Below are 23,696 nucleotides of genomic sequence, written 5' to 3' on the forward strand. Positions count from 1 at the left end.
GATCTTTGAGGTCTCTTCCAACCTTAGGAATACTGAATAGGTTACTGAATACTGAAAGCTGAGCTAGTGACTCAAAGTTTTGGTTTGACAGAACTGCTTGGCTGATAGAGTGATTAGATTTGGTTCTGTTTCCTGTCCATATTGCCAGCTCTATGTTCCTTTCCGTGGCATTGTTGTTGAATCTCTGTGTTCTGACCTGAAAGCTAATAAAATGTAAATAGTTTCTTCAGGGATTGGTTTCTGGGATTGTCTCACAGTTTGGTCAGAAGAGTTTAAGTCACTTGGAAAAAAAAAATGTGGTGGGAGAGGATGGGAGTTGCAAAACTGACAACAATGAAGTGTTAGACTGGATCAGCAGAATTGTCAAAGCACATCATACTTGGAAGGGATAATTTTGTTGGCCTCTCACTAGAGGCCAGTTGCATTCACTTGAAGGGTTTAGTAATTAAACAAACCCATTAACTTAATATCTTCTAACCACTGGTTATCATGAAAATTGTAGTATCATAGTATCAGTCAGGGTTGGAAGGGACCACAAGGATCATCTAGTTCCAACCCCCCTGCCATGGGCAGGGACACCCCACACTACATCAGCCTGGCCACAGCCTCATCCAGCCTGGGCTTAAACACCTCCAGGGACAGGGCCTCAACCACCTCCCTGGACAACCCATTCCAGGGCTTCACCACTCTCATGGGGAAGAACTTCCTCCTCACCTCCAGCCTGAATCTCTCCACCTCCAGCTTCATTCCATTCCCCCTAGTCCTATCACTACCTGAGATCCTGAGCAGTCCCTCCCCAGCCTTCCTGTAGCCCCCTTCAGATACTGGAAGGCCACAATGGGGTCACCTGGGAGCCTTCTCTTCTCCAGACTGAACAGCCCCAACTCCTTCAGTCTGTCCTCACAGCAGAGGTGCTCCAGCCCTCTGATCATCCTCGTGGCCCTTCTCTGGACACCTTCCAGCACCTCCACATCCTTCTTGTAATAGGGGCTCCAGAACTGGAGGCCTTACTCCAGGTGGGGTCTCCCCAGAGCTGAGCAGAGAGGGGGGAATCACCTCCCTTGCCCTGCTGGCCACACTTCTCCTGATGCAACCCAGGATCTGATTGGCTTTCTGGGCTGCAAGTGCACATAGAGAGCTTCTGTTGAGCTTCTCCTCCACCAGCACCCCCAAGTCTCTCTCCTCAGGGCTGCTTTCCAGCCAGTCCCTGCCCAGCCTGGATTTGTGCCTGGGATTGCCTCCACCCAGCTGCAGGACCCTGCCCTTGGTCTTGTTGGACCTCATGAGGTTGGCTTGTGCCCACCTCTCCAGCCTGTCCAGGTCCCTCTGGGTGGCCTCCCTTCCCTGCAGCCTGTCTGCTGCACCACACAGCTTGGTGTCATCAGCAAATCTGCTGAGGGTGCACTCAATGCCACTGTCCATGGCACCAACAGAGATGCTGAACAAGCCTGTTCCCAGGACTGATCCCTGAGGGACTCTGCTTGTCCCTGGCCTCCACTGGGACATGGAGCCATTGACAGCCACTCTTTGGGTGCAGCCATCAAGCCAGTTCCTTATCCATCTAGTGGTCACCCATCACCAAATAGCTTTATGGCCACAAGTCACCTTTTCCAAATACCTACTAAAATAACAGTGTGTGTGATTTGAAAGTATGGTAATCAAAACCAATGTTCTCCTTGTAAAGTGTGCTTTTTTATTACTTCTTTCTCCTTTTGGAAGGAGGTTCCTTTCTCCTCTTTAAGGCTATGGGGTGTTCTGTTTTATTTTGCTATGTTTTGTTTAAAAAAACCAACAAACTTCTTTACTGCATTGATGAATAAGTTGGTACACAGAGTCCTCTGAATTCCATCTGTAATAGGCTCTGGTTTTCTTTCTGGGTTGTGAAGCTCATTGGAAATTCAGGAAGCCTCCTGACAAAGTTTCAAAATCTATTGCTCTTGCAGGTCCCTATTTGTTTCAGGCTACTGTCATGGTTTTAAGAAAAACATATTCTGTGTTCTTGGAGGTTATTGCTGGGAAGATAAGTTGAAAAGACAGGCATTGGGTTTTTTTAAGGTTTTAGGTTGTGTTTGAACGTCAGGTTCTAAGCCCATTTGTCACGGTTGCTCAGAGCCTGTGTTTCAGCACTAGTGGTTATAAATTAGCCTAGGGATAAGTGTGGTTAAAAGAGAAGTATTCTCTTAGTATCATGTATACCTGCAAAATGTTTGGTTCCTTTTTCCTGTGTATGAGTTTCCATGTCTGTTCTAACCTTGTGCACCCTTGTGCCCAGCCATGTCACTGACAGATTTCTCCTTGTGTGTGGAGTGGATGCATTCGTATCTGGCCTCCTCTCGCTTCCTGCTTCAGCTGTACATATAAAGAAGGTGCTGTCTGCCAAACTTCAGTGTATTCTGTGATTCTACTCCAGTCATGATTGCTCTGGTTGCTTTAAGATTTTACATCATCTGGTGTGCATTCAAGATGGGTTTTTGTGACCCATGGCCTGGGTCATAAGGATGACTTTATTTGCTAGTTGTCTTGGCCTGTTTGTTTGCCAGGATCAGAGTGTGAGCTTAAGATCCATATTATCGCAGTGTCACAGTATCACCAAGGTTGGAAGAGACCTCGAGGATCATGGAGTCCAACCTGTCACCACAGACCTCATGACTAGACCATGGCACCAAGTGCCACATCCAATCCCCTCTTGAACACTTCCAGGGATGGTGACTCCACCACTTCCCTGGGCAGCACATTCCAATGGCCAACAACTCTCCCTGTGAAGACCTTTCTCCTCACCTCCAGCCTAAACTTCCCCTGGCACAGATTGAGACTGTGTCCTCTTGTTCTGGTGCTGGTTGCTAGAGAGAAGAGACCAACCCCTTCCTGGCTACAACCTCCTTTCAGGTAGTTGTAGAGGGCAATGAGGTCACCCCTGAGCCTCCTCTTCTCCCAGCTAAACAATCCCATCTCCCTCAGCCTCTCCTCACAGGGCTGTGCTCAAGGCCTCTCCCCAGCCTTGTTGCCCTTCCCTGGACACATTCAAGTGTTTCGATGTGCTTCCCAAACTGAGGGGCCCAGAACTGGACACAGGACTCAAGGTGTGGCGTAACTAGTGCAGAGTACAGGGTCACAATGACTTCCTTGCTCCTGCTGGCCACACTATTCCTGATGCAGGCCAGGATTCCATTGGCCTTCTTGGCCACCTGGGCACACTGCTGGCTCATGTTTAGGCGGCTGTCAATCAGCACCCCCAGGTCCCTCTCTGTTTGGCAGCTCTCCAGCCACTCCGACCCCAGCCTGTAGCTCTGCATGGGGTTGTTGTGGCCAAAGTGCAGCACCCAGCACTTGTACTTGTTGACTGATCTTCTCCAAATAGGAAGGCCTTTTCAGACTGAGAATTCCTGTCTGCCAGCAGTCTGGAGCTGGTCAAATCAGATCTTCCAGCTCTGTCCTTAGTGCCACTGGGTACTCAGTTGAAAAGTTTTGTGGCATAGAGTTTTTCCTCTTCATCGTCTCTTGGCTGTGCCATGCAAGCCAAGACTTTTTTGTTCCCTGAGCTCACTGTGGAAGTTTGATGGACAAATTAATTATTCACAGTGACACATGGATAATTCTCTGTACTCTTGTATGGTGCTAGGTAAGTCTGCACTGTTCCTTCTCCTTTTTCACTGATGCCCATGTGACTATGGTGCTGGGAGTTTACACCCTAGCACTCCTAGAGTTCATGCACTCATTTTCATCAGATGCTATCTGGGAGGCTCTGAGGAAGTGTTGACAAAATGATTCTGCATCTGCTATTTGTCTGAAAGCTTCTGATGCTTTCTGCCAGGTGACATACTTAGAGGGCCTGTGTGAAGCCACAGAATATATTTGGTTGGAAGATCATCCATTCCAACCTTCAGCCCAGCACTGAAGGGTCATATTTAAACCCTGTCCTGAAGCACCAGGTACACGCTGCTTCAACAGCCCCAGGGATGGTCACTCCACTATCCCTGGGCAGAATGTTCCAATGTTTGATATCCCTTTCCATGAAAAAAAATATTCCAAATATCCAGCCTAAACCTCCCCTGCTGCAGCTGGTAACCTACTGGTCGATGGTAGGCTGAACATGAGCCTGCAGTGTGCCCAGGTAGCCAAAAGGGCCAATGGCATCCTGGCCTGTATCAGGAACAGTGTGGCCAGCAGGAGCAGGGAGGTCATTCTGCCCCTGTACACTGCACTGGTTAGGCCACACCTTGAGTCCTGTGTCCAGTTCTGGGCCCCTCAGTTTAGGAAGGAGGTTGACTTGCTGGAGTGAGTCCAGAGAAGGGCAACGAAGTTGCTGAGGGGTTTGGAACACAGCCCTGTGAGGAGAGGCTGAGGGAGCTGGGGTTGCTTAGCCTGGAGAAGAGGAGGCTCAGGGATGACCTTATTGCTCTCTACAACTACCTGAAGGGAGGTTGTAGCCAGGCAGAGGCTGGTCTCTTCTCCCAGGCAGCCAGCACCAGAACAAGAGGACACAGTCTCAGGCTGGACCAGGGGAGGCTTAGGTTGGATGTTAGGAAGAAGTTCTATACAGAGAGAGTGATTGCCCATTGGAATGGGCTGCCTGGGGAGGTGGTGGAGTCACCATCCCTGGAGGTGTTCAGGAAGAGACTTGATGGGGTGCTTGGTGTCATGGGTTAGTTGTTTAGGTGGGTTGGATTGGTTGATGGGCTGGACACAATGATCTTAAAGGTCTCTTCCAACCTGGTTTGGTTTATTCTATTCTAAATGTATTCTCTTTCCTCTAGTCCTGTCACTTGTCATCGAGCAGAGGAGGCTGACCCTCTCCTCTCTCCAACCTCCATTCAGGTAGTTGTAGAGAGCAATTAGGTCTCCCCTCAGCCTCCTCCTCTCTAGACTGAACAACCCAGCTTCCTCAGATGCTCTTCATAGGTCACACACTCCTTGTAGGTCATGAAAGCTCTGAAAGAAAGATTAGAAGTAAATAGCTAGTGTAAGCAAGTAGAGTTGTTATAGGCATCCAGCATCTTAGAGACATCAAGTGGTGTGCTTGACTGTTCATCTTTTTCATAATCCTTCCAAGTGCCTTGTTGCTGTGAAGGAACAAATATGGTAAAGAGAGATGTTCCATCTTACTTGTTCTTGTTGCAGGTTAAGGGAAATTAAGAGTTAATTGGTACAACTGTAAAGAAAAGTTCTCCAGTGGCTACAGAGTACCAGGGAGATGGGCAGCTCATCCCAGGATATTGTAGTCTGTTACTCTATTCCATTGTCCTGTATCCCCCTTTCTAAAGGGAGTGTACAGCCAATTCTCCCTCTCTCTTCTCTGTCTTGGGGTGTGCATATCATTTGTGGTTTGTGGGGCAGAGGTCTTCTCCTGGCCTTGGCTGGCAGTGAATTTCCAGCTACACCACTGGACCTGTTGAAGCCTGCAGTAGGCCTGGGTCTAGAGGGGGGCACTTTGGCTGCTCTTGACCCTGTGGAGGGTTTTGGAAAGCTCTGGAAGGTTTTGGCTTGGTAGGCCCAGGTGAAGAACTAAGCCTAATTTGGGAATGTATTCCTTCTGCCAGAATACCCTTTGAATGTATGTGTAAAGAGAATTTCCATTTAGACTTCCAGTCCAGTGTGGAGCATTTTTGTTTTGCTCCTTGGGAAGGGGTAAAATATCTTTTTTGTCCTTTTAGAATAGAATAGACCAGGTTGGAAGAGACCTTTGAGATCACTGCATCCAACCTATTATCCAACACCACCTAATCAACTAACCCATGGCACCAAGCACCCCATCAAGTCTCCTCTTGAACACCTCCAGTGATGGTGACTCCACCACCTCCCCAGGCAGCCCATTCCAATGGGCAATCACTCTCTCTGTATAGAACTTCTTCCTAACCTCCAGCCTAAACCTCCCCTGGCACAGCTTGAGACTGTCTCTTCTTGTTCTGGTGCTGGTTGCCTGGGAGAAGAGACCAACCTCTGCCTGGCTACAACCTCCCTTCAGGTAGTTGTAGAGAGCAATAAGGTCTCCCCTGAGCCTCCTCTCCAGGCTAAGCAACCCCAGCTCCCTCAATCTCTCCTCACAGGGCTTGTGCCCTGGGCAGCTTCTGGCTCAAAACTGGGACAGTTCTCTACTGAATAGGGAAAGGGGAAAAGCAAGCAGGCAAGCGTGTGTCTTCCATGAATAATGCAAAGGCAAACTTTCCGGTTTCAAGTGCTGGAGTGTAATTAGAATTTCTGTGGGGGTTACCTGACTTGAGCAGCATCTGTTGGCTAATTTTTATTTGTGGTTAGCAAAGTAACACATGCCTAAATGGTCTTTTTTCTTACCTGCCCATTTATTTTTGCTGGGAAAGTAGGAACCTTGGAGTATTGCATGATGAAATATGGAAAGGGACCAGGAAAGTCTGTGAGGCTATGTGTTACCACACCATTTAGCTCAAATAATTTGAATGAAAACTTCTTGTCTGTATACAAAGGCAAAACTGTAAAAAGAAACCCCAAAGCTTAGAATGGAATAGAATAGAATAGACCAGGTTGGAAGAGACCTTCAAGATCATCATGTCCAACCCATCAACCAAACCAACCCACCTAAACAACTAACCCATGGCACCAAGCACCCCATCAAGTCTCCTCCTGAACACCTCCAGTGATGGTGACTCCACCACCTCCCTGGGCAGCACATTCCAATGGGCAATCACTCTCTCTGTATAGAACTTCTTCCTAACATCCAACCTAAACCTCCCCTGGCACAGCCTGAGACTGAGTCCTCTTGTTCTGGTGCTGGCTGCCTGGGAGAAGAGACCAACCTCTGCCTGACTACAACCCCCCTTCAGGTAGTTGTAGAGAGCAATAAGGTCACCCCTGAGTCTCCTCTTCTCCAGGCTAAGCAACCCCAGCTCCCTCAGCCTCTCCTCACAGGGCTGTGCTCCAGACCCCTCACCAACTTTGTTGCCCTTCTCTGGACACGCTCCGGCAAGTCAACCTCCTTCCTAAACTGAGGGGCCCAGAACTGGACACAGGACTCAAGGTGTGGCCTAACCAGTGCAGTGTACAGGGGCAGAATGACCTCCCTGCTCTTGCTGGCCACACTGTTCCTGATGCAGGCCAGGATGCCATTGGCCCTCTTGGCTGCTTGGGCACACTGCAGGCTCATGTTCAGCCTACCATTGACCAGCACCCCCAGGTCCCTCTCTGCCTGGCTGCTCTCAGCCACTCTGACCCCAGCCTGTAGCACTGCATGGGGTTGTTGTGACCAATGTGCAGAACCTGGCACTTGGATGTGTTCAATTTCTTGCCCCTGGACTCTGCCCATCTGTCCAGCCTGTTGAGGTCCCTCTGCAGAGCCTCTCTACCCTCCAGCAGATCAACTCCTGCCCCCAGCTTGGTGTCGTCTGCACATAAGGAAATGTCTGCTCTCAGAATATTTGGCTGCTAAAATGAAAACAACTTGTAGCCTCACTACTTCTTTTAAATGTTGTATTTGTCAAATTAGCCAAAACTGTGGAGGGTTTCTTAATGTTCATTATGTTCAAGTTTTTAAATACACTGGGCCACAAGCAGTTGCATTTTAATTTGCATTTTTATTTAACAGGACCACTATAGCACCTTTGGTGTTAACAATGCTTCCACGGAGACAAACAGAACTCAATTAGTTCGTAGCTTTAGATTTTAACTTTCTATGTCTGAAAGATTTTCAAGTGTCAATTACAATGCTTGGTGAATACATGAGATTGTCTGAATTCTAATGTAAATATGGTGCAGTATCAGTACAGAACTCAGGTTTGCTGATCAGAGCTAAAGCAATTGTCTAGCACAGGGCTACTCCCATATCACATGATGTTTTTACATCTTCATAGTTACCCAGGATAGACTGTGGTAGTATCACAGTATCACTAAGGTTGGAAGAGACTTCAAAGATCATCAAATCCAACCTGTCACCACAGATCTCATGACTAGACCATGGCACCAAGTGCCACATCCAATCCCCTCTTGAACACCTCCAGGGATGGTGACTCCACCACCTCCCTGGGCAGCACATTCCAATGGTGAATGACTCTGTGAAGAACTTTCTCCTCACCTCCAGCCTAAACCTCCCCTGGTGCAGCTTGAGACTGTGTCCTCTTGTTCTGGTGCTGGTTGCCTGGGAGAAGAGACTAACCCCTTCCTGGCTACAACCACCTTTCAGGTAGTCGTAGAGAGCAGTGATTTCACCCCTGAGCCTCCTCTTCTCCAGGCTAAGCAATCCCAGCTCCCTCAGCCTCTCCTCACAGGGCTGTGCTCAAGGCCTCTCCCCAGCCTCATTGCCCTTCTCTGGACCCATTCAAGTGTCTCAATGTCCTTCTTAAACTGAGGGGCCCAGAACTGGACACACTTCTAGTCTGCACAAGAAGAATTACAGTACATTCAGTGTTTGCATGATCAGTCTACTTTTAGCAGCTTTATACATTTTAAAGAAGAATCTGCAGAGAGCTGATCAGAAGTAAGAAGATTTCTTCTGAATGCATCAATACAGGGGACGTGTGTCTGGAAACGTGCGCAGTTTGTGGCTGTTGCATAACATCTAATAGCTGGAAACTACAGAAGAAGTCGCTCAGCTGTAGAAGAATGATCAGATGTTATAGAAGTTTGGTGATACAGCACTGAAATGTGTGACTTGGTTTAACATAGCTCAGTGACTGAACTGTGTGTGTGTCTGTGTAAATATGTTGAACTCTGGAAATCGCAAAAAGGAAGATGTATTTTTGACTTTGTTATCATACGATTCACAAACCAGATCATATCCTGCATTTTGGCTGGACTAGATGAATGTTAGTCTGGCTTGTGAAGAAATTTTCCTTCAGCCATTGCACCAGTCATAAGAGCTATGTAAGAAGGACACTGAGACACTTGAATGTGTCCAGAGAAGGGCAATGAGGCTGAGGAGAGGCCTTGAGCACAGCCCTGTGAGGAGAGGCTGAGGGAGCTGGGGTTGCTTAGCCTGGAGAAGAGGAGGCTCAGGGGAGACCTCATTGCTGTCTACAACTCCCTGAAGGGAGGTTGTAGCCAGGAAGGGGTTGGTCTCTTCTCCCAGGCAATCAGCACCAGAACAAGAGGACACAGTCTCAAGCTGTGCCAGGGGAAGTTTAGGCTGGAGGTGAGGAGAAAGTTCTTCACCAAGCGAGTTGTTGGCCATTGGAATGTGCTGCCCAGGGAGGTGGTGGAGTCACCATCCCTGGAGGTGTTCAAGAGGGGATTGGATGTGGCACTTGGTGCCATGGTTTTGTCATGAGGTCTGTGGTGACAGGTTGGACTCGATGATCTTTGAGGTCTCTTCCAACCTTGGTGATTCTGTGAAGTTATAAGTTATCAATGAACTTCTCATTTGCTTTTGTTGTTTAATGCAAATTTATGTACACACACATATTCAAATACTTCTTCTCTGACAGTACAAACTGAAGACCTAGAATCAATCATAGAATCATTTTGATTGTAAAAGACATTTAAGATCACTGAGTCCAACCATTATCTAGCTGTGCCAAGTCTAGTAGTAAAACGTGTTCCTTAACACCACATCTATGCATGTCTTTTAAATACTTCTAGGGAGGGTAATTCAACCACCTCCCTAGGGAGCCTATTCCAGTGTTTGATAATCTCTTCAGTGATGAAATTTATACTAATATCCAATATAAACCTCCTCTGGTGCAGCTTGAGGTCATTTCCTGTTGTCCTATCATCTAGTTACAAGGGAGCAGACACAAACACGCACTTTGCTCCAACCTCCTTTCAGGTTGTTGCAGAGAGTGAGGTCTCACCGCAGCCTCCTTCAGAATAAACATCTCCACCTTCCTCAGCCCCTAACCATTTCCCTCACCCATTAAGTGGGTCACCTTGTCACAGAGAAAACAGTTCATCAATGGGACCTGCTCTTCATGAGCTCATGCTGACTGAGCCTGATCACCTGGTTGTGCTGCACATGCCGCATAATGCGCTCAAGATGATCTGTGCCATGAACTTTCCTGGCACTGAGGTCAGCCTGACAGGCCTGTAACTCTCTGGGTTCTTCTTACAGTCCTTCTTGTAGAAGGTCATCACATCTGCCAGTCTCCAGACAGCTGGGTCCTCCCTGGTTAGCCAGAAAACTTGGCTAAGGAAAGAAGAGTCCTGTTTAGTTTAGTTAGTGGTGACCGAGTAATTTAATTCAGTCACTTAGGATTCTGGACATTAGCACAAGGTGACAAGGTTTGTCTGAAATGACTCAGTTAAAGGCTTGCCTGTTTGCTGGCTCTCTTCAGAACACACAGGTATTTTTAGGAAAGTCATGGGAATGATGTGAAATTGCTCCTTTGGTTATTTGCTGTGGACATAAAAGAATTTAGGGAACTTGAGATCAGACTTCAGAAAAATGCGTGGCTTTTGGCTGTGCCACTCTGCAGCGTAGCTAGGCTGCTGCTCTGACTTGGAATTAGCTGTTCTTAGTTGTACTAATATTGTAATTAAGGCTGTTTTCAGGTTCTGCTTGTACAGATGTGACTTGTGATGAGTGTTTAGGATAGTCAGCTGTAGCTGAGGAAAGCCTCTAATGTATTCTGATATGTATAATATTGGCTGCAACATGTACACTGCCCCTGTACACTGCACTGGTTAGGCCACACCTCGAGTCCTGTGTCCAGTTCTGGGCCCCTCAGTTTAGGAAGGAGGTTGACTTGCTGGAAGGTGTCCAGAGAAGGGCAACAAAGTTGGTGAGGGGTTGTGGCCGGTTGACGCTGCCCCCTTAAGAAAGGGAATATGGTGGACGGAAGTTGGTAAACGGAAGGAATAGTCTAAACTATTTCATTGGTAAAGTGGGAGGAAGCACCTTCTGAGCTGGGACTATACTGGACATTTCCAGCACTTCTCAGTCAGTCTTGCTTCCGCCTCTTCTCCGTGCAGCAGCTTTCTGTGCTGGGCTTTCTGCCAAGGCCTCGGCCTTGAAGACCAGATAACAGCCGGTATTAACTCCTTTCCAATTAACACAAACTGCTTCTAACTTTTTTTTCCTCTCTTTTCTTTCTCTTTCTATCCCATTCTGGGGAAAGGGGGGGAAGAGAGGGGAGAGCGGAGGTGGGGGACCCCTCTGACGAGGGGGCTTACTCTCATTTCTGTGTTGCTCTGTTGTATATCTTTGTATATATTGTAGATACTGTATATTTGTAAATATTCCCCCTGCAAATCCTACATTGCTTTGTAAATATAGCTCCACTGCTTTGCTAATTCAGCTTGTGAGGTTTTTTTTTCCTTTCCCTTCAATTTTTTTTTCCCTTTTACCTAGCAAGGGGGAAGGGAGGAGGCTTCTTGGCCTTGCCCTTCCACCCACCACAGGGGTTTGCAACCCATCCCTATGAGGAGAGGCTGAGGGAGCTGGGGTTGCTTAGCCTGGAGAAGAGGAGACTCAGGGGTGACCTTATTGCTCTCTACAACTACCTTAGGGGGGATTGTAGACAGGCAGAGATTGGTCTCTTCTCCCAGGCAGCCAGTACCAGAACAAGAGGACACAGTCTCAGGCTGTGCCAGGGGAAGTTTAGGCTGGAGGTTAGGAGGAAGTTTTACACAGAGAGAGTGGTTGCCCATTGGAATGGGCTGCTGTGAGAGACTAAAAGTTTGTCTCTCTTTTTGTGACTCAACAAAGATAAAATCACTTGCTGTTTGCCCGGACAATATGTGTTGGGCAGAACCACTAGAAGGACTCTTGGAAGGTGCAAAGGTAACATTGCTCACTGGGCCACAGCTGGCCTACAACAATGAACCAGCCATTCACGCCTTTAGGGCAAGATAATCTCCACCCATCAAGTACCCTGGGAAGGGTGCACCACCTGTTTCCTGATGTGTAATGAGTGTGGGGGCTTGTCTGGATGAGGAACAGGAGGAGGTGGAGGGCCCCCCCACCCCCCATCCAGATCTCTTGCCCAAACACACAGAAACGCACAGAAAGATCTCCGGGGGAACGATACCTGGATATTTACCTAAGGATTATTTCCTGCCCCTGGAATTCCTGAGGGACAATACTTGGATACATGCCTAAGGACTAAAAACTGTATAAAAGACTGGAGCCACTACTGGCTACTTTGGAGAAAAATGTGGAAGAAAAACGCAGAAGGAAAATGTGGGGGACTGTGTCTCCCGGACTGGATGATTAAAGGGAGAAAAACAGGGAGAAGGAAAACGGAGATGAAGGAAAACACAGGAGACGGACCATGCCACTGAGAAGGGAGAGCCGGGACAACGCTGCTGTACAGAACCAGGCTGCCCGGAGGAACACAGCTCTTCTCCAGCCAAAGCCTCAGCACCCTTTCTCTACAGACCCAGGCTGCCCAGAGGACCACAGATCTTCTCCAGCCAGAGCCTCAGCACCATTCCTGTACCAACCCAACATCTCCCCAGAGGACCACAGCTCTTCTCCAGCAAAAGCCTCAGCACCGTTTCTCTACAGACCCAACATCTCCTGCAGCACCTTTCCTCCACAGACTCAAACTGTCTTGGGGGGGATGAGGGGTGTGGTAATATAATTCCTTCCCTCTTCTCTCTCTTCTCTCTCTCCCTCTCTCTTTTCTCCCTCTCCCCTTCTTATGCCCACTTTATTTATGTAACAAAGAGCCTAGCTGTTGATATTTTGGCCTCGTTTGTGCCTCTAATTTCACAACACGGGAATGTTCTAAAAGAACTGTGTCTCCGGACCGAGACAGCTGCCTGGGGAGTGTTTGGGTCACCATCACTGGAGGTGTTCAGGAGGAGACTTGATAGGGTGCTGGTGCCATGGGTTAGTTGATTAGGTGGTGTTGGATGATAGATTGGACACGATGATCTTGAAGGTCTCTTCCAACCTGGTTTATTCTGTTCTATTCTAACATGACATTAAAGCAGAAAATACATGGTCTGCATCTTTAGGTCTCTTCACCTTTTGTTGTTTATTTGTGTATTTTTGAAGTAATGCAAACTGATGCTTCCAAGTGTATTTTGTGTTCTGTTCATGGATTTAGTGTCTGTGTAACTCAGCACTTACTTGCATTTCTAAAAATTACTTTTTAAGTCCTTTTTCTTCTTTTCCAAGATGTTCTTTTCTATTGTTGTGGTCTCACAAATAAAGGAAATTATTCAGCAAACTGCCTTTTTGACTAATAATGGAACAGAAGTGCTCTTTATTATGCAAAAGAAAGAAGGTGCAAAAAGACAGTGTCTTTGGCTGACAGTGAAAGATGTCACTTGCAATAAGAATGTTGAAAAGGTAAAAAGGTGTGAATTTTGTGCTTTGTCAGAAGTGTATTTTAAGTAGAGCCATGTCCTCATCAATGTTCTGGTCAACTATTTTTATCCATTTGTATCTGATGTTATATTGCCAGCTGCATTTAATTGAAATATATGAGTCTCAGCATGGATTTAGGAAGGGCAGGTCCTGCCTGACCAACCCGATCTCCTTCTATGTTCAGGGGACTGCCTGGTGGATGTGGGGCAGGCTGTGGATGTAGCCTGCCTGGACCTCAGTAAGGCCTTTGACACTGACCCCCACAGCAAACTCCTGGCCAAGCTGTCAGCCCCTGGCTTGGACAGCAGCACTCTGAGCTGGGTTAGGAACTGGCTGGAGGCTGAGCCCAGAGAGTGGTGGTGAATGCTGCCACATCCAGCTGGCAGCCAGGCACCAGTGGTGTGCCCCAGGGATCAGTGCTGGGCCCTGTGCTCTTTAACATCTTCACTGATGATCTGGATGAGGGCATTGAGTCCATCATCAGTAAATTTGCTGACGACACCAAGCTGGGGGCAGGAGTTGATCTGCTGGAGGGTAGAGAGGCTCTGGAGAGGGATCTCGACAGGCTGGACAGATGGGCAGAGTCCAAGGGCATGAGATTGAACACATCCAAGTGCCAGGTGCTGCACATTGGCCACAGCAACCCCATGCAGTGCTACAGGCTGGGGTCAGAGTGGCTGGAGAGCAGCCAGGCAGAGAGGGACCTGGGGGTACTGGTTGATGGTAGGCTGAACATGAGCCTGCAGTGTGCCCAGGCAGCCAGGAGGGCCAATGGCATCCTGGCCTGCATCAGGAAGAGTGTGGCCAGCAGGAGCAGGGAGGTCATTGTGCCCCTGTACACTGCACTGGTTAGGCCACACCTTGAGTCCTGTGTCCAGTTCTGGGCCCCTCAGTTTAGGAAGGAGGTTGAGTTGCTGGAAGGTGTCCAGAGAAGGGCAACGAAGTTGGTGAGGGGTTTGGAACACAGCCCTGTGAGGAGAGGCTGAGGGAGCTGGGGTTGCTTAGCCTGGAGAGGAGGAGGCTCAGGGGAAACCTTATTGCTCTCTACAACTCCCTGAAGGGAAGTTGTAGCCAGGTGGGGGTTGTCTCTTCTCTCAGGCAACCAGCACCAGAACAAGAGGACACAGACTGAGGCTGCACCAGGGGAGGTTTAGGCTGGAGGTTAGGAAGAAGTTCTTCATAGAAAGAGAGATTGGCCATAGGAATGTGCTGCCCAGGGAGGTTGTGGAGTCACCATCCCTGGAGGTGTTTAGGAAGAGACTTGATGGGGTGCTTGGTGCCATGGTTTAGTTGATTAGATGGTGTTGGGTGATAGGTTGGACTTGATGATCTCAAAGGTCTCTTCCAACCTGGTTAATTCTATTTCTATGTTTATTTCTATTTCTATTTCTATTTCTATTTCTATTTCTATTTCTATTTCTATTTCTATTTCTATTTCTATTTCTATTTCTATTTCTATTTCTATTTCTATTTCTATTTCTATTTCTATTTCTATTATTTCTATTTCTATTTCTATTATTTCTATTATTTCTATTATTTCTATTATTTCTATTTCTGTTTCTATTCTATTCTATTCTATTCTATTCTATTCTATTCTATTCTATTCTATTCTATTCTATTCTATTCTATTCTATTCTTCTATTCTATTCTATTGACATGCTGTTGTTAATTGTAGCAGCTGATGAGAAAAATGTGGGTTTAAAAGATTTTTGTTACAGATATTTCCTCCCCCCGCCTCCCCGGTACTGGAGAGCTACTTTGGAGTAGCTATGAACTTTTTAAACCACAGGTCTTTAGATCCCTGTAGGTCTTTAACACTTTTGCACTGGGAGGATTATTTAGGAGTGCCATTAAAGATCTATAATCACTGCTGTTCTCTTACCAGTGCGTGGAGAATAGAGTCATGTAATATGCTGTCTAGTTGTGGCAGATTATGGGGATTTGGAGGTAATTAAGATGATTCTATGAGCTATGTCTATTCCAAGTAACAATGCAATGCTTCCTTAAGTGTTTACTTTCAGAGATTTCTCTTGTATGATGCTGATTAATACGAGATGAATTTGATGTCAGAGAGAAAAGGCATTGAGGGACTGGGAAATCAGCAGGGGTGTCAGCCTGACAACTTCTTCAGCCTGTAAGGATTTAAGAATTAAAAGATTCCTGCCTGAAGTCCAAATCCCCATCTCAGACTAGGGTTTCTGTTTGTTCTAAATTCTTAGATCAGTGACATGTAGAATAGTGGGGTCCTCTTTTTCCTGTAATTAAATTTATCTCCAAAAGGCAGTTTGGGCATGATATTTTAAAAGAAAGGAAGAGGGATCCTGGATGTGACAATCTGCAGAGGCAGTCCTAGAGTTGCCACAAGTACTTTTGGGCAGTTATGTATGTGATTAGTTAACTTGCTGAAGCAAGCTGATTATGACACAGACTGTATCTTTTTTTTAAGTAGGTGAACTCTACTTGGTGTAGCTATTTAGTCAAGCAATTTAATTACTCCTAATAAAAACAAATACATGGGATTTTAAAAGTTAAAATACATTCTAGACTTTGTGTGGAGTTAAGAGTTGGAGTTTGTAAATTTATTGGCCAGAAATATGATAAAATATGAATATTATTTATTAAATATAAAATACTGCTTTCCCAAGCCCATTTTATTCATGTTGGTTTGCCTGGTCGATGGCAGGTTGCTCACACTCAGTAGAAGGCTAATAAACAGTAGAGTCTAGAGTCTAGAACAATCAGAACTTGGAATACAGTGGAACAAACTGGAATCTCCCTATGTGTGAGAGACCAAACAGCAACTGCTGCCTTGGGTGACACAGATGAACCACCTCGAGTTGTACCACCTCTGGTTGTAGCCAGGAAGGGGTTGGTCTCTTCTCTCTAGCAACCAGCACCAGAACAAGAGGACACAGTCTCAGGCTGCACCAGGGGAAGTTTAGGCTGGAGGTGAGGAGAAAGTTCTTCCCAGAGAGAGTCGTTCGTCATTGGAATGTGCTGCCCACGGAGGTGGTGGAGTCACCATCCCTGGAGGTGTTCAATGTACTGGATAAGTTAAAATACAAAAGATAGTTTCTTCAACTTCATTTTCAGAATGTTGGTGGCTTGATGTATTGTACTCTGCATTGGTTAGGCCACACCTTGAGAACTATGTCCATTTCTGGGCCCCTCAGTTTAGAAAGGACACTGAGACACTTGAATGTGTCCAGAGAAGGGCAACAAGGCTGGGGAGAGGCCTTGAGCACAGCCCTGTGAGGAGAGGCTGAGGGAGCTGGGGTTGCTCAGCCTGGAGAAGAGGAGGCTCAGGGGAGACCTTCTTGCTGTCTGCAACTCCCTGAAAGGTGGTTGTAGCCAGGAAGGGGTTGGTCTCTTCTCCCAGGCAACCAGCACCAGAACAAGAGGACACAGTCTCAAGCTGTGGCAGGGGAAGTTTAGGCTGGAGGTGATGAGAAAGTTCTTCCCAGAGAGAGTTGTTCGTCATTGGAATGTGCTGCCCAGGGAGGTGGTGGAGTCCCCATCCCTGCAGGTGTTCAAGAGGGGATTGGATGTGGCACTTGGTGCCGTGGTCTAGTCACGAGGTCTGTGGTGACAGGTTGGACTCGATGATCTTTGAGGTCTCTTCCAACCTTGGTAGTTCTGTGATTCTGTGGTACTTTTGATAACTCTTCACTGAAATAAAAGTGGTGGTGGTGTTAGACAAGTGTAGCTGTCATGATGCAGTAATTCCATAACTTTTTTCATGTAAACAAAGACAGTTACTGTTAGATGTATGATAGTTTCTATAAAGGAACCCTAAGTGGCCTCATGTATCGCTGTATATGATGTAAGTTTTTGCTTTCCTTAGCATTACTTTGCCAGGCTTATAAATAAATATTAACATTTAATTCAATTTTTTAAAGGGCATTGTGATTTGGAATAGGAAATGAAATAAACTCCTTCATCCTCATTTCATTCTCAGGCTTTCAAAACTTCTGAAAGGTTCATGATATTAGAAACTTAATTTCTTATTTAGGAAATGCTCTTTCCAGGTTTGCATGGAAGGTTTGCATTCATTGTGTGTCACTCAGGGGAACCACAGAATTGTCAGAGTTGAAAGGATCCTCTAGTTCCAGCCGCCCTGCCACGTGCAGGGACACTTCCCACTAGATCAGGCTGCCCAGAGCCACATCCAGCCTGGCCTTAAAAACTTCCAGGGGTGGGATTTTCAACCTGTTCCAGTGCCTCACCTCACTTATGGTGAAGAATTTCTTCCTAACATCTAATCTAAATCTACCCTCCTCTACCTTGGATCCATTCCTCCTAGTCCTATCACTACCCAACACCCTAAAAAATCCCTCACCAGCTTTCTCCTGGGTGTCCTTCAGATACTGGAAGGCCACAGTAAGGTGTCCTCGGAGCCTTCTCTTCTCCAAGCTGAACAAGCCCAACTCTCTCATTCTGTCTTCATAGGAGAGGTGCTCCAGCCCTGTCCTGAAGGGTCAAACTCCATGCTCTGACCATGGTTTAAGCACCTGTGAATGTGCAAACCTGGACACTTCCTGGGGTCCAGACGGTCCAGCTAAACGTGTAACTAACTTTATAACACACCTGTGAACTGTGTGTGCCCCTGGCCATGTTTGGATATGCCCCATACTATAGGTTCAGTTATCAGGTTTCTCTGTTACCAAAGGGCATTAATTGTCTTGGGGCAGTAGTATTTCAAGCAGCTGAGAAGGTAGGCAGTTTGCCTTGTCCTCACCCAGAAAGCAACAACAGCCAAGTGCTGCCAGAGTTCATAGTATCACAGTATCAGTCAGGGTTGAAAGGGACCACAAGGGTCATCTAGTTCCAACCCGCCTGCCATGGGCAGGGACACCCCACACTAGATCAGGCTGCCCAGAGCCTCAGCCAGCCTGGGCTTAAACACCTCCAGGGACAGGGCCCCAACCACCTCCCTGGACAACCCATTCCAGGGCTTCACCACTCTCATGGGGAAGAACTTCCTCCTCACCTCCAGCCTCAATCTCCCCACCTCCAGCTTCATTCCATTCCCCCTAGTCCTATCACTGCCTGAGATCCTGAGCAGTCCTTCCCCAGCCTTCCTGTAGGCACCCTTCAGATACTGGAAGGCCACAATGAGGTCACCTGGGAGCCTTCAAATAACTTCTTTACCTCAGTCTTCACTGCAAGGGCCTCTAGCCACACTCCTGATGTTATGGAAGACAGTGCCAGGGATGGGGAGGAAGAACTGCCCATGGTAAGTGAAGATCTGGTTGGTGATCACCTGAAGAACCTGAAAGTGTTCAAGTCCATGGGACCCCACGGGTTATACCCATGGGTACTGAGAGAACCAGCTTGTCCTAACAACAAAATACACCTGGGCCTTGCACCTGGACCAAGGCAGAAAGGGGAAAAGCTCCAAGAGAACTGAATTCCAGAGGAACCACAGAAAGGCTACAGCCTGGTGACAGAGCACACAGGAGACAGAGGCCCCCAGGCCCTCTCCCAGCCAAGGGTTCTGAGCAGTAGACTAAGTCTGCGCTGCAGAGGAAAGGCAGAATGCAAGTTTGAACTGAAGGGGTCAGTATCTTTATACAGAAAAAATTCAGTTTCAGTGTAAACTAAATGTAGCTAAAATGTTTAAAACTGAAGAGGTGAAGTTTATTTGGCACATTTTGAATTGAGCTAAAAGCCTTTTCCTGGAGTTTGATTTGGGAAAACATTAGAAGAAATGGATACGTCTGCAGCTCCCATATGTTATATGAGAGAAAGAAGAAAGCAGAATACAAAAGAAACTGGGAAGCACAGGAAATACACTTGGAAACTTGGCTTTAGACAGCATTACTACAATGTTTAGAAGGAATTCTGACTTTGTGGACTGCTGTTGATTTTTAGCAGACACATTGACCAGTCAATTCTGGGGTCGGAGTGGCTGAGAGCTCCCAAACAGAGAGGGACCTGGGGGTGCTGATTGACAGCCACCTGAATATGAGCCAGCAGTGTGCCCAGGTGGCCAGGAAGGCCAATGGCATCCTGGCCTGCATTAGGAATAGTGTGGCCAGCAGGAGCAGGGAGGTCATTGTGCCCTGTACTCTGCATTGGTTAGGCCACACCTTGAGTCCTGTGTCCAGTTCTGGGCCCCTCAGTTTAAGAAGGACATTGAGACACTTGAAGGTGTCCAGAGAAGGGCAACAAGGCTGGGGAGAGGCCTTGAGCACAGCCCTGTGAGGAGAGGCTGAGGGAGCTGGGGTTGTTTAGCCTGGAGAAGAGGAGGCTCAGGGGAGACCTCATTGCCCTCTACAACTACCTGAAAGGTGGTTGTAGCCAGGAAGGGGTTGGTCTCTTCTCCCAGGCAACCAGCACCAGAACAAGAGGACACAGTCTCAAGCTGCACCAGGGGAGGTTTAGACTCGAGGTGAGGAGAAAGTTGTTCACAGAGAGAGTCATTCGTCATTGGAATGTGCTGCCTGTGGAGGTGGTGGAGTCACCATCCCTGGAGGTGTTCAAGAGGGGATTGGATGTGGCACTTGGTGCCATGGTCTAGTCATGAGGTCTGTGTTGATAGGTTGGACTCGATGATCCTCGAGGTCTCTTCCAACCTTTGTGATACTGTGATACTGTAATTCTTGTGGTAACTTTGCTTCCTTTTTCCTGTGGGAATGCATTCTAACAGCAATGTCAGCTGCATATAGGCTTCATCTTGTTTGTACACAGTGCAGGGAGTCAAGAGTTGGATTTTTTTTTAAGTCTTCTAAAATAACACTGAGTGTAGGTGTAGCTGTGTTTTGCCTTGGTAAACTATTCACTTGCAATGGCTTCTGCAACTGCTCCAGAGAACAAAGATAAAAATTCACAGTATCACCAAGGTTGGAAGAGACCTCAAGGATCATCGAGTCCAACCTGTCACCACAGACCTCATGACTAGACCATGGCACCAAGTGCCACATCCAATCCCCTCTTGAACACCTCCAGGGATGGGGACTCCACCACCTCCCTGGGCAGCATATTCCAATGACGAATGACTCTCTCAGTGAAGAACTTTCTCCTCACCTCCAGCCTAAACTTCCCCTGGTGCAGCTTGAGACTGTGACCTCTTGTTCTGGCGCTGGTTGCCTGAGAGAAGAGACCAACTCCCTCCTTGCTACAAGCCCCCTTCAGATAGTTGTAGAGAGCAATGAGGTCTCCCCTGATTCTCCTCTTCTCCAGGCTAAACAACCCCAGCTCCCTCAGCCTCTCCTCACAGGGCTGTGCTCAAGGCCTCTCCCCAGCCTCATTGCCCTTCTCTGGACACATTCAAGTGTCTCGATGTCCTTCTTAATCTGTGAAACTTTGAGTTTACCTTGTGAAATACACACTGTTTAGAAAAAGCACAAAGTTTTGGGTAGCCTTGGAATTCAGTTACTGTTAGAGGAAACCATCATATACAAATAGTCCTTAAAGGGAAATAATACTTACATGTCAACTGCCACATAGTAAGGCAAGTTCTCATTCCTGTTGAGTAATCAGTCAGTCCAAAGTATTTTACATAGTATCAGTCAGGGTTGATAGGGACCACAAGGATCATCTAGTTCCAAACCCCCTGCCATGGGCAGGGACACCTCATACTAGACCTCATTGCCCTCTACAACTACCTGAAAGGTGGTTGTAGCCAGGAAGGGGTTGGTCTCTTCTCTCTAGCAACCAGCACCAGAACAAGGGGACATAGTCTCAAGCTGCACCAGGGGAAGTTTAGGCTGGAGGTGAGGAGAAAGTTCTTCACTGAGAGAGTTGTTAGCCATTGGAATGTGCTGCCCAGGGAGGTGGTGGAGTCACCATCCCTGGAGGTGTTCAAGAGGGGATTGGATGTGGCACTTGGTGCCATGGTCTAATCATGAGGTCTGTGGTGACAGGTTGGACTCGATCATCCTCAAGTTCTCTTCCAACCTTAGTTATACTGTGATACTGTGATAGCTCAGGCTGCCCAGAGCCTCATCCAGCCTGGGCTTAAACACCTCCAGGGACAGGGCCTCAACCACCTCCCTGGACAACCCATTCCAGGGCTTCACCACTCTCATGGGGAAGAACTTCCTCCTCATGTCCAGCCTGAATTTTCCCACCTCCCACATTCATTCAGTCCTGTCACCAGATGACTGTGTAGTATAGAGGGTTTGGGTTTGTTTTCTCATTATGGTGCAAGTTGTCAGTGAGTAGTTGGTATATGCTCTTTGGAGAGACATAATGCAAGCATGGAGAAAAGGTAATGAAGGCATGAATCTTATTTTGTGGGTCAGTAGCCTGTTCAGCTCTCTGAAAATATGTTGGTCTCTTTGTGTGAGTTGGAAAGTTGGTGTGAAGTGACAAGCAGCAATGAGTGGCATTTGAATGAAAATAGTTCAGAGCTGGACAGAGTAGGTTATTTTCATGTCATTTCAAGATGTAAGGGTGGGAAAACTTAAGAACAATAAATAGCTACTCTTCTGGACTTAATGTTCTTACAAAAGTGATTAAAAAATACTTCAGGGCTTTGGAGAGGGCTCAGAAGCACAGGTAGTGTTCTCCTCAATTCCTTTATGTGATAGGGAGAGATCTGGAAGGAAAGAGGAAAACCCATGTGATTAACACATGGCTTAGAGGTTGGTGCCACACATCTCTGTGGATTTTGACCACGGGGAAGTTTTCATGGCACCGGGTCTACTTGGCAAGGCATGGAGTTCATCTGTCCCATAAGGGGAAAGGAATCCTTGCACATGAGTTGGTGGAGCTCATTGACAAAGCTTTAAACTAGTTATGAGGGGGGATGGGGATGTGACTGGCCTTGCCAGTGAGAACCCTGGGTGTAGTAGCCCAACATTTGCAGGGCAGTGTGTTGGCATCTTAGATAGCCAGAAGGTCGACCACGCCTCAAGGTTGAAAACTATATACTCAGCTCCCTCCCTGAACTGTTTGTACACTGATGCACTCAGCATGGGCAATAAACAGGAGGAGCTGGAGGCCATTGTACACCAGGAAAACTATGATATATCAGCCATCACAGAGCCCTGGTGGGATGACTTCCCCAAGTGGAGTGCTGCAGTCATTGGATACCAACTTTTCATAGGGGATAGGCAAGGAAGAAGAGATGGTGGAGTGGCCCTCTGTGTTAGGGAGACATATGAAAGCATACAAATTAATGAAGGGTTGAGTCCTTAAGGGTAAGAATCAGGAGTAAGGCCATCAAGAGTGATATTGTGGTGGGAATCTGTTATAGACCACCTAACCAGGATGAAGAGGTAGATGGAATTGTTTATAAGCAGTTGAGAGAGATTTCCCAAAGGCTGGCTCTTGTTCTCATGGGGGACTTCAACTTGCCAGGTGTCTGCTGGAAATTATATACAAGAGAGAGAGACCAATACCAGAGGTTCCTGGAGTGTGGGAGGTAACTTCCTAAGACAACTGGTGAGGGAGCCAGCCAGGGAAGGTGCCCTACTGGACCTGCTTCTTGTGAGCAGGGAAGAATCTGTGGGGGAAGTAAAGATTGGAGGCTGTCTAGGGCACAGCGATCATGAGATGATTGAGTTCTGTATCCTTGGGGCAGCAAGGACTCTCCTTGTTAGTAAAACTGCCCCCTTGGACTTCTGGAGGGCAAACTTTGGCCTGTTCAGGAGAATGATTGACAAAGTCTCCTGGGAGGCTGCCCTGAAGGTTATAGGAGTCCAGGAAGGCAGGACATGCTTCAAGAGGGAAGCCTTAAAGGCACAGGAGCAGCTGTCCCTGTGTGCCAAAGCCCAAGTTGTCTGTCCTGGCTGAACAGGGACCTTTTCTGCACCTCAAGGACAAAAGGAGTCTATGGCCTTTGGCAGAGGGGACAGGTCTGTCATGAGGATTATAAAGATATGGTGAAGCTATGCAGGGGGAAAATTAGAACCAAAGCACTGCTAGAGCTCATCAGCTGCTAAGGGTAATGTTTCTGTGAATTCATTAAAAACAGAAGGAGGGCTTGGGAAAATCTCCATCCTTGATTGGATGCAGAGGGAAACCTTGTCACTAAGGATGAGGAGAAGGCTGAGGTGATCAATACCTACTTTGCCTCAGTCATTAGTAGTGGAACTAGCTGTTGCCTGGACACCCAGCCTCATGAGCTGGGAGACAGGAGGGGGAAGCAGAATGAGGTCATCACAACAAATGAGGCAGTGGTCAGTGACCTGCTGCACCACTTAGATGCACACAAGTCTATGGGGCTGATACAAAGAACAACCAGGGGATCAGGCCCAGTCAGCATGGGGTTATGAAGGGCAGGTCCTGCCTGACCAACCTGATCTCCTTCTATGACAACAACTTTCAAAAAGCCTTTGACACTGTTCCCCACAGAATTCTCATGGACAAGCTGGCTGCCCATGGCTTGGATGAGCACACACTCTGCTGGATAAAGCACTGCCTGGATGGATAAGCCCAAAGAGTGGTGGTCAGTGGAGTTAAATCCATCTGTTGGCCAGACACAAGTGGTGTTCCTCAGGGCTCAGTGTTGGGACCACTTCTGTTTACC

The 23,696-nt window shown here is 47.3% G+C and overlaps 1 protein-coding gene across 3 annotated transcripts in view; it reads left to right on the plus strand.

The window, feature by feature from the left end:
* Positions 1 to 23,696, plus strand: part of SYT14 (synaptotagmin 14) — a 129,856-nt gene that overhangs the window by 21,906 nt on the left and 84,254 nt on the right. The gene's annotated exons all lie outside the window — the stretch shown is intronic.

The sequence above is a fragment of the Melanerpes formicivorus genome, unplaced genomic scaffold, assembly GCF_026170545.1.
Source record: "Melanerpes formicivorus ecotype bairdi unplaced genomic scaffold, bMelFor1.0.p_v2 SCAF_84, whole genome shotgun sequence".
NCBI classification, from domain to species: domain Eukaryota; kingdom Metazoa; phylum Chordata; class Aves; order Piciformes; family Picidae; genus Melanerpes; species Melanerpes formicivorus.